This window comes from Puma concolor, chromosome E4 (assembly GCF_028749965.1).
Source record: "Puma concolor isolate L17-30 chromosome E4, mPumCon1.1.hap2, whole genome shotgun sequence".
Classification (NCBI taxonomy): Eukaryota; Metazoa; Chordata; class Mammalia; order Carnivora; family Felidae; genus Puma; species Puma concolor.
Window position 1 is genome coordinate 70,960,439 of NC_141683.1, and position 12,179 is coordinate 70,972,617.

The window sequence follows — 12,179 nt, forward strand, 5'->3', positions numbered from 1 at the left end:
GAGAGAGAGAGAGAGAGAAAAGGGAAGATGGTTTACTTGAACAAATTATAGGTGAGAACTTCCCTAATCTGGAGAAGGAAGCAGACATCCAAATCCAGAAGGCACAGACAACTCCCTTCAGATTCAACAAGAATAGGTCATCTCCACAGCATATCATAGTGAAAGTGGCAAGATACAAAGAGAAAAGAGAATTCTGAAAGCAGCAAGGGACAAACGGGCCTTAACCTACAAGGGTAGACACATATGGGTAGTAGCAGACCTGCCCGCTGAAACTTGGCAGGCCAGGAGGCGATGGTAGGAAAAAGTCCATGTGTTGAATAGGAAAATATGCTGCTAAGAATCCTTTCTCCAGCAACGATGTCATTCAGAATAGAAGGAGAGATAGGCTTTCCCAGAAAACCAAAAACTACAAGAGCTCATGACCACTAAACCAGCCCTGCAGGAGATCCTAAGGAGACTCTGTGAGTGGAATGTTGTCAAGGCTACAAAGGACCAGAAACATCACCACCAGCATGAAAGCTCCAGACAACACAATGACATGACATCCGTATCTTTAAATAATCACTCTGAATGTGAAGGGACTAAATGCCCTTATCAAAACACATAGCGTATCTGAATGGATTAAAAAAAAAAAAACAATATCCATCTATATGCTGTCTACAAGAGACTTATTTGAGACAGGAGGACACCATTTTATTGAAGGTTAGGGGATAGAGTACCATGTATTATGGTACTGGAAGTCAAAAGAAAGCTGGGGTAGCCATACTTAGATCAGACAAATGAGATTTTAAACCAAAGACTCTAACAAGAGATGGCGAAGGGCATTATATCATAATTAAGGGATCTATCCATCAAGAAGAGCTACCAGTTGTAAATGTTGGTGCCCCCAACTTGAGAGCCCCCAAATATATACATAGACTAATCACAAACGAAAGCATTCTTATTGATAATCATATGGAGAGTGTAGGTGACTTAAATACTCCCTAACAACAATGGACAGATCACCTAGGCACAAAATCGGTAAAGAAACAAAGGCCCTGAATGATACGCTGGACCAGATGTTTTTGACAGATCTATTCAGAACTTTTCATCCAACAGCAGCAGAATACACATTCTTCTCGAGTGCACGTGGAACATTCTCCAAAACAGATCACACAGTGGGTCACAAAACAGCCCTCCATAAATATAAAAGAACGGAGATCATTCCATGCGTATTTTCAGATCACAACACTATGAAACTTGAAATCAAACAAAAGAAAAAGTTTGGGAAGCCTCTAAATGCATGGAGGTTGAAGAACATCCTACTGGAGAAAGAATGGGTCAACCAGACGATGAAAGAAAAAATTAAAAACATACATGCAGGCAAATGAAAATGAAAACATGACAGTCCAACCCCTTCGGGATGCAGCAAAGGCAGCCCTAAAAGGAAAACATATCGCCATCCAGGCCTTTCTCAAGAAATAAGAACAATCCGAAATACAAAATCGAAGCTCACACCTAAAGAAACTAGAAAAAGAACAGCAAAGAAACCCTACAACCATTAGAAGAAATAATAAAGATTAGAGCAGAAATAAACACTATAGAATCCAAAAGAAAAACCCTTAAAAACAAACAAACAAACAAAAAAAATAGTAGAACAGATCAATGAATCTAAGAGCTGTTTTTTTTAAAAAGAATACATAAACTTGATAACCCCCTAGCCAGCTTCTCAAAAAGAAAAGAGAATCCAAATAGATAAAATCATGAATGAAAAAGGAGAGGTCTCAATCAACACCACAGAAATACAAGTATTAGAGAATACTACGAAAATGTATATGCCAACAAACTGGACAACCCGGAAGAAATGGACACATACCTAGACAACCACACATTACCCAAACTCAAATGGGAAGAAATAGAAAATTTGAAGAGACCCATAACCGGCGAAGAAATTCAATCAGTTATCAAAAATCTCCCAACAAATATGAGTCCTGGGCCAGAAGTCTTCCCACGGGAATTCTACAAGACATTTAAAGCAAAGTTAATACCGATTCTTTTCCAGCTGTTGAACAAAGAAATGGAAGAAAAGCTTCCGGACTCTTTCTATGAGGCTAGCATTACCTTGATTCCCAACACAGATAGAGACCCCATTAAAAAGGAGAATGACAGGCCAATATTCCTGATATGCATGGATGCCAAAATTCTTAACAAGATACTAGCAAATCCAATTCGGCAGTATATGAAAGAATTCTTCACCATGCTTTCGTTAAAAAAAACACACACATACACACAACACATACACACACACACACAATGTGGCAAGTTGATAACCTATTTTCATGGTGTATTATAATAAAGAGATTTTCTTCTTTTTTCTTTCTAAAGGTTGAAGAACTGATTTTAATTTTTCACAATTGAGAAAAATTTTGGTAAAATAATGCCAATAGATTTCTACAGCATCTAGAAGAAGAAGAAGAAGAAGAAGAAGAAGAAGAAGAAGAAGAAGAAGAAGAAAGGAAGAGGAGGAGGAGGAAGAAGAAGGAAGAAGGAGGAGGAGGAAGGAGGAAGAGGAAAGAGGAGGAAGAAAATGAGGGAAGGAGGAATAGGAGAGGGAGATGGAGAGGGAAAGGGAGAAGAAGAGGAAGAAGAAGAAGAAGAAGAAGAAGAAGAAGAAGAAGAAGAAGAAGAACTAGGAGGGAAGGTGGACGAGCAGAAGAGGAGGAGGAGGAGGAGGAAAGAGGAGGAGGAAGAGGACAGAGGAGGAAGAGGAAGAGGAGTGAAGGAGGAGAGGGAGATGGAGATGGAGAGGGAAAGGGAGAAGAAGAAGAAGATGAAGAAGAAGAAGAACAAGAAGAAGAAGAAGAAGAGGAGGAGGAGGAGGAAAGAGGAAGGGGAAGAGGAGAGAAGGAGGAGAGGGAGAGGGAGACAGGGCGGGAAAGAGAGAAGAAGAAGAAGAAGAAGAAGAAGAAGAAGAAGAAGAAGAAGAAGAAGAAAGAAGGAGAGGAGGAAGAAGGAGAGGAAAAAGAAGAGGAAGAAGAGGATGAGGAAGAAGAAAGGTCTGAAATTTATGACATCGGGTTCCACCTTTTGAAACTAGAAAAGGAAAACAAATTAAACACAAACCAAGCCGAAGAAAGGAACTAATACAACTCAAAGACATAAATCACATGAAAGAAAGCAGAAAAACAATAGAGAATAATCTATGAAACCAAATGCTTTCAGGAGGTGAAAAAAGGGATCAATTTCTACCAAGACTGATCCCAAAATGAAGAGAAACAAGGGAAGTATTAACAATATATCAGAGATTAGTAATTTAACCAACATTACTGGAGATTCACAGATACTAAAAAATAACAAAGTAATATTATGAACTTTATATAATTAATTTGACAACTCAGATGCAGTGGGTAAATCCCGTGAAAGACAGAAATGATCAAAGCTCAATCAAAAATAAAGGGTGCCTGGCTGGCTCAGTTGGTAGAGCATGTGACCCTTGATCTCTGGATTGTGAGTTCAAGCCCCATGTTGGGTGTAAAGATTACTGAAATGAAATGAAATGAAATGAAATGAAGTGAAATGAAATAAAATGAAATGAAGTGAAATGAAGTGAAATGAAATAAAGTGAACTTAAATAAAATAAAAAAATAAAATAAAATAAAGGAAAAAAAGAACTGATAAGCTAACTAACTCTATATGTAAAAAAGAAACCAAAGTCTTAGATAAAGATCTTTCCACAGAAAACAATTCCAGGGCCAAGTGGCTACACTAGTAAATTCATCCAACATTTTAGGAAGAAATGTTATCTATTCTACACAAAGTCTCTCCCAAAAATGGAGAGGAGAAATATTTCTCACCTCATTCTATAAGGCTACCATTACCTGAAACCAAAACTAGACAAAGATACTATAAGAAATAAAATTCTGTCATAAGCATGGGAGCACAATTTCTGAAGAAACCATCCACAAATCAAGTCTAACACTACATTAAACAGGGGGGGGGGGTGTCAACATGGCAGAGAAGTAGGGGTACCTGAAATGACCACATCCCTCAAACACAGCAGTGAGGCAAGAAGATGTGGAAATCTAGGAATCCGGGCTACAGCATGACACAAACATCTCCAGGGGGCCATGGGGACAACTTGCCAGGTCATGGAGATTTTTAATCTATTCTTTCTGCACCTTCTGTATCTCCTTCTTATTTTCCTTTCTCTTTCTCTTTCTCTTTCTCTTTCTCTTTCTCTTTCTCTTTCTCTTTCTCTCTCTCTCTCTCTTCACTGCCTGGATTAAGTTGTATAGTTTCTCTGATTCTCTGCCTGGTCAATTTTTTGTCTTCTTCTCTTTTCCTTTGCCCCTGTCATTTCTCACTTTGTTTGAGATAAGGCATCTTCCATCACCCCCCCACTGTTTAAATTCTTTTCCAAGGTTACATTATGAACAAATCTAAGCACACCTGCTGGAATGGCCAACCCAACAATATGAGTAGGGAAATAAAGCAACCAGAGTCACAACAGAGAGCATGAAACACACTCCAAAGATACCTGTTGAAGGGCCAGGCCCTGGATAGTATATGACCCCTTTTTAAAATAGTAGTGCTCACAGGTGCAGGACACATGACAACTAGGAACACACATAAAGTATTGAACACTGATGAAATGGAAGAATTCTCCTCAAAAGAAACTCCAGGAAGAAATGAGAGCTAGAGAATTGCTCAAAACAGATATAAACAATATATCGGTTCAAGAATTTAGAATAATAGTTGTAAGATTAACAGCTGAGCTTACAAAAAAGCATGGAAGACAGCAGAGAATCTATTGCTGCAGGGATCAAGGAACTAAGACATAGTCATAGCAATTAATAAATACTGTAAATAAGATGCAAAATAAACTAGATGCAGTAACAGCAAAGATGGAGGAAACAGAGGGGGAATAAGTGACATAGAAGATGAAAGTATGGAAAATGACGAAGCCAAGAAAAAGGGTGATAAGAAAATATTAGACCATGAGGGGAGTATTAGAAAACTAAGTGATTCGATGAAATGTAATATTTATCCGGATCATAAGAGTTCCAGCATAAGAGAGAGACAGAGAGAGAGAGAGAGAGAGAGAGAGAGAGAGAGAGAGAGAAAAGGGAAGATGGTTTACTTGAACAAATTATAGGTGAGAACTTCCCTAATCTGGAGAAGGAAGCAGACATCCAAATCCAGAAGGCACAGACAACTCCCTTCAGATTCAACAAGAATAGGTCATCTCCACAGCATATCATAGTGAAAGTGGCAAGATACAAAGAGAAAAGAGAATTCTGAAAGCAGCAAGGGACAAACGGGCCTTAACCTACAAGGGTAGACACATATGGGTAGTAGCAGACCTGCCCGCTGAAACTTGGCAGGCCAGGAGGCGATGGTAGGAAAAAGTCCATGTGTTGAATAGGAAAATATGCTGCTAAGAATCCTTTCTCCAGCAACGATGTCATTCAGAATAGAAGGAGAGATAGGCTTTCCCAGAAAACCAAAAACTACAAGAGCTCATGACCACTAAACCAGCCCTGCAGGAGATCCTAAGGAGACTCTGTGAGTGGAATGTTGTCAAGGCTACAAAGGACCAGAAACATCACCACCAGCATGAAAGCTCCAGACAACACAATGACATGACATCCGTATCTTTAAATAATCACTCTGAATGTGAAGGGACTAAATGCCCTTATCAAAACACATAGCGTATCTGAATGGATTAAAAAAAAAAAAAACAATATCCATCTATATGCTGTCTACAAGAGACTTATTTGAGACAGGAGGACACCATTTTATTGAAGGTTAGGGGATAGAGTACCATGTATTATGGTACTGGAAGTCAAAAGAAAGCTGGGGTAGCCATACTTAGATCAGACAAATGAGATTTTAAACTAAAGTCTCTAACAAGAGATGGCGAAGGGCATTATACATAATTAAGGGATCTATCCATCAAGAAGAGCTACCAGTTGTAAATGTTGGTGCCCCCAACTTGAGAGTCCCCAAATATATACATTGATTAATCACAAACATAAGCAATCATGTTGATAATCATATGGAAATTGTAGGTGACTTTAATACTCCCTAACAACAATGGACAGATCACCTAGGCACAAAATCGGTAATGAAACAAAGGCCCTGAATGATACACTGAACCAGATGTATTTGACAGATCTATTCTGAACTTTTCATCCAACAGCAGCAGAATACACAGTCGTCTCAAGTGCACATGGAACATTCTCCAAAACAGATCACACAGAGGGTCACAAAACAGCCCTCCATAAATATAAAAGAACGGAGATCATTCCATGCGTATTTTCAGATCACAACACTATGAAACTTGAAATCAAACAAAAGAAAAAGTTTGGGAAGCCTCTAAATGCATGGAGGTTGAAGAACATCCTACTGGAGAAAGAATGGGTCAACCAGACGATGAAAGAAAAAAATAAAAAATATACATGCAGGCAAATGAAAATGAAAACATGACAGTCCAACCCCTTCGGGATGCAGCAAAGGGAGCCCTAAAAGGAAAACACATCGCCATCCTGGCCTTTCTGAAGAAATAAGAACAATCCGAAATACAAAATCGAACCTCACACCTAAAGAAACTAGAAAAAGAACAGCAAAGAAACCCTACAGCCATTAGAAGAAATAATAAAGATTAGAGCAGAAATAAACACTACAGAATCCAAAAGAAAAACCCCAAAAAACAAACAAACATAAAATAGTAGAACAGATCAATGAATCTAAGAGCTGTTTTTTTTTTTAAAAGAATACATGAACTTGATAACCCCCGAGCCAGCTTTCTCAAAAAGAAAAGAGAATCCAAATAGATAAAATCACGAATGAAAAAGGAGAGGTCTCAATCAACACCACAGAAATACAAGTATTAGAGAATACTACGAAAATGTATATGGCAACAAACTGGACAACCCGGAAGAAATGGACACATACCTAGACAACTACACATTACCCAAACTCAAATGGGAAGAAATAGAAAATTTGAACACACCCATAACCAGCGAAGAAATTTAATCAGTTATCAAAAATCTCCCAACAAATATGAGTCCTGGGCCAGAAGTCTTCCCACGGGAATTCTACAAGACATTTAAAGCAAAGTTAATACCGATTCTTTTCCAGCTGTTGAACGAAGAAATGGAAGAAAAGCTTCCGGACTCTTTCTATGAGGCTAGCATTACCTTGATTCCCAACACAGATAGAGACCCCACTAAAAAGGAGAATGACAGGCCAATATTCCTGATGAACATGGATGCCAAAATTCTTAACAAGATACTAGCAAATCCAATGCGGCAGTATATGAAAGAATTCTTCACCATGATCAAGTGGGATTCATTCCTGGGCTACAGGGCTGGTTCAATATTCGCAAATCAATCAAAATGATACATCACCTTAATAGAAGAAAGGATACGATCATTCATATGATCCTGTCAATAAATACAGAAAAACATTTGACAAAATACAGCATTCTTTGTTAATAAGAAACTCTCAAGAAAGTTGGGATACAAGGAACAAACCTTAACCTAGTAAAAACCATAGATGAGAAGCCTGCTGCGAATATCCTCAATGGGGAGAAACAGAGAACTTCCCCCCTACCCTGCCCGCCGAAGATAAGGAACACAAAAGGGACGTCCACTCTCACCAGTGTTGTTGAACATAGTGGTGGAAGGCCTAGCCTCAGAAATCATACAACAAAATGAAATAAAACACATCCAAACTGGCAAAGAAGAAGTTAAACTTGCACTTTTCACAGATGGCATGATACTCTACATGGAAAACCTGAAAGACTCCACCAAAAAGCTGCTCCGACTGATACATGAATTCAGCAAAGTCACAGAGTACAAAATCAACACACAGAAATTGATTGCACTTCTATATACCAATAATGAAGTGACAGAAAGAGAAATCAAGAAACCGAGCTCATTTACAATTACACCAAGAACCATAAAATACCTAAGAATCAACCTAACCAAAGCTATAAGAGATTTGTATCCTGAAAACTGTAGAAAACATATCAAAGAAATTAAAGACACAAAGAAATAGAAAAACATTCCATGCTCATGGACTGGAAGAAGAAATATTGTGAAAATGTCGATAACGACCCAAAAAATCTACACATTCAGTGCAATCCCAATCAACGTTGCACCGGCATTCTTCTCAGAGCTAGAACAAACAATCCTACAATTTGTATGGAACCACAAAAGATCCCAGATCGCCAAAATAATGTTGAAAAAGAAAACCAAAGCCGGAGGCATCACAATCCCAGACGTTAGCCTCTACTACAAAGCTGCGATCATCAAGGGAGTATACTATTGGCACAAAAAGAGACACAAAGGCGAATGGAATAGAATAGAGAATCCAGAAATGGACCCACAAATGTATGGCCAACTAAACCTTGGCAAAGCAGGAAAGAGTATCCAGTGGAAAAAAGATAGGCTCTTTAGCAAATGGTGCTGGGAGGTCTGGGCAGCAACATGCAGAAGAATGAAACAGGACCAGTTTCTTACACCGTGCATAAACTCAAAATGGATGAAAGACCTCAATGTGATAGAGGAAACCATCAAAACCCTGGAGAAGAACACAGGCCACAACCTCTTTGACCTTGGCTACAGCAAATTCTACTCAATACATCTCTGAAGGCAAGGGACGTAAAAGCAAAATTGGACTATTGGGACCTCATCAAAGTAGAAAGCTTCTGCACTTCAAAGGAAAAAATCCACAAAATTAAAAGGCACCAACGGAATGGGAGAAGATATCTGCACATGACATATCAGATAAAGGATTAGTGCCCATACTCTAGAAAGAATTGGCCAAACTCAACACCCGAAAAACAAATAATCCAGGGAAGAAATGGGCAGAAGACATGAATAGACACTTCCAAAGAAGACATCCAGATGGCCAACAGGCACATGAAAGGATGTTGAACGTCGCTCATCATCAGGGAAATACAAGTCAAAACCACATTGAGATACCACCTCACACCGGTCAGGGTAGAAAAATTTAACAGCACAGGAAACAGCAGACATTGGTAAGGATGTGCAGAAATGGGAATTCTCTTGCACTGTCGGTGGGAATGCATGGGTGGTGCCACTGCTCCGGAAAACAGAGTGGAGGTTCCTCAAAAAATTAAAAATAAAATTACCCAACAATCCAGCAATTGCACTACTAGGCATATATCCAAGGGACACAGGAGTGCTGATTCATAGGGGCACATGTACCCCAACATTTATACTATCAACAATCACCAAATTATGGAAAGAACACAAATGTCCATCAACTGATGAATGGGAAAAGAAGATGTGGTTTATATATACAATGGATATTACTTGGCAATGAGAAAGAATGAAATCGTGCCATTTGCAACAACATGGATGGAACTGGACGGTAGTATGTGAAGTGAAATAAGTCAGTCAGAGAAAAACAGATATCATATGTTTTCACTCATATGTAGATTTCGAGAAACTTAACAGAAGAACATGGGGGAATAGAAGGGGAAAAATAGTTTCAAACAGAGAGGGAGGCAAACCATAAGAAACTCTTAAATACAGAGAACAAACTGAAGGTTCATGGAGGGGTGGGGGAAAGAGGAGAATAGGTGATGGGCATTGGGGAGGGCACTTGTTGGGATGAGCACTGAGTGTGGTACGTAAGTAAAGAATCATGGGAATATACTCCCAAAGCCAAGAGCACAATGTATACACTGTACGTTAGCTAACTTGACAATAAATTATATTTCATTAATTAATTAATTAAACTACAGCCATGTGTGTTTGTGGGGGGTGGAATCTAACAATACACTAAGGGATAATTTGTTATTACCAAATGGGGTTTATCCCAGAAATGCAGAGTTGGTTTAAGATTCAAAAACCGTATCTATCTCCGTAGATAAAATAAGTTCCTTGTCAAAATTCAACATCCGTTCCAGATAAAAACTTTCAGCAATCCTGGAATACAAGGGAGCTTCAATATGATTTAAAACAAAACAAAACAAAACAAAACAAGTCATGATAACTCTATAGCTAACGTTATAAATAATGGTGAAAAACTGAATGCATTTCCTATAAGACCAGGAAGAAGACAGGAATGACATTCACTGAATGACGTCTTCTGTTCAGCACTATACTAGCAGTTCTAGCCAATGCAATCAAACAAGATAAAGCAACAAAGGACATCCAGATAGAAAATGAAGTGAAACTGTCTCTACTAGCAAGGACATGGTCACAAAATAGAAGTTGGCAAACTCCAGCCTATGGGCCACGTTACTTGTTTTGGTAAATTAAATTTTATCAAAATACAGACATTTCCATTAATTTATGCAGTATCTATTGGCTGCTCTTATAGTACAATGGCAAAGCTGATTAGTTGAGACAGAGAATGAATTGGCTACAAGTCTACAATATTTACCATTGTTAGTAAAATAGTAGTTAAAAATGAATTCTTATGACCTTTGCTTATGTAGAAAATCTGACAGCATTAAGAAAAATGCTATTAGAATTAATAAATGAATTTATCATGGCACATGGATGAGTCAGTCGGTTGAGTGTCTGTCTCTTGATTTCAGCTCAGGCTATGATCCCAGAGTCATGGGATGGAGCCCTATGTCAGGCTCGCACTGAGCATGGGGACTGCTTAAGATTCTCTCCCTCTCTCTTTCTCTCTCTCTCTCTCTCTCTTTCTCTCTCTCTCTCTCTCTCTCTCTCTCTCTCTCTCTCTCTCTCTCTGCCCCTCTCCCCTGCTCATGTATTCTCTCTAATATTAAATATATCTATACATATAAATTTATCAAGGTTGGAGGATGCAGAATCATTACACAAAAATCAACTGTATTTCTATATATTAGCTATAAAGAATCAAAAATTAAAATTTCAGGGCATCTGGGTGGCTCAGCTGGTTAAGCACTGGGCTCAGGCTCAGGTCATGATCTCACCGTTGGTGAGTTCAAGCCCCACGTCGGGCTCTGTACTGATAGCTTGGAGCCTGGAGCCTGCTTCAGATTCTGTCTACCTCTCTCTCCGCCCCTCCCCAACTCATGCTCTGTCTCTCTCAAGAGTAAGCATTAAAAAAATTAAATTTAAGATGTATTATTTACAACTGCACTGAAAATAAAAAATAATCACGGTTAATATCATAAAAGACAGAAAGACCTATACTTTACACACTACAAAATATTACTGAGAAAATTTTAAAAGACCTATATCAAGGGAGAGATATATACTCTGTTCAGGGGTTAAAAGATTCAATATTGTCAAGAAGCCAATTCTCCCCAAATAAATCTGTAGATTCAACATAATCTAAACTTAATTTCCAGAAGACCACCAGAGTTGATGTTTGTTTGTTTGTTTGTTTGTTTGTTTGTTTGTTTGTTTTAAGAAACAGACAAACTGATTATAAAATTCACGTGGAAATGCAAAGGATCCAGAGTAGCGGAAGAACACTGAAAAGAACACAGCAAGATGACAAACACTACCTGATTTCAAAAATCCTGGGGCGCCTGGGTGGCGCAGTCGGTTAAGCGTCCGACTTCAGCCAGGTCACGATCTCGCGGTCCGTGAGTTCAAGCCCCGCGTCAGGCTCTGGGCTGATGGCTCGGCGCCTGGAGCCTGTTTCCGATTCTGTGTCTCCCTCTCTCTCTGCCCCTCCCCCGTTCATGCTCTGTCTCTCTCTGTCCCCAAAATAAATAAAAAACGTTGAAAAAAAAAATTAAAAAAAAAAATCCTTATAAACTGGCAGTGATTAAAACTGCATAATATTGGTACCAAGATGGACAAAGAGATCAATGAGACAGAATAGAGCCCATACATAAACCCACACATATGTGGCCAACTGATTATGACAAAGGAGCAATGGCATAAAGTGGAGAAAACACAGCCTTTTCAATAAATGGTGTTGGAACAACTAGATATCCATATGCAAAAGAATGACCTTGTATACATACTTTGTATCACAAATAAAAAAGAATATAAAATGGGTCATAGATCTAAATGTAAGACCTAAAACTATAAAACTTCTAAAAGAAAGCATGAGAGAAAAGCTTTGTGACCTTGTGCTACGGAAATATTTCTTAGATATGAAAACCAAAAGCAACAATCATACAAGAACAAATGAATGTGTAAACTGGACTTCACCAAAAAGAAAAACTGCTCTTCAAAAACACTGTTGAGAGAAGGAAAAGTCACAGA

At 38.6% G+C, this 12,179-nt stretch overlaps 1 protein-coding gene across 10 annotated transcripts in view; it reads right to left on the reverse strand.

The window, feature by feature from the left end:
• LOC147572807 (ankyrin repeat domain-containing protein 26-like) overlaps positions 1 to 12,179 on the reverse strand; it is a 626,452-nt gene that overhangs the window by 372,727 nt on the left and 241,546 nt on the right. The gene's annotated exons all lie outside the window — the stretch shown is intronic.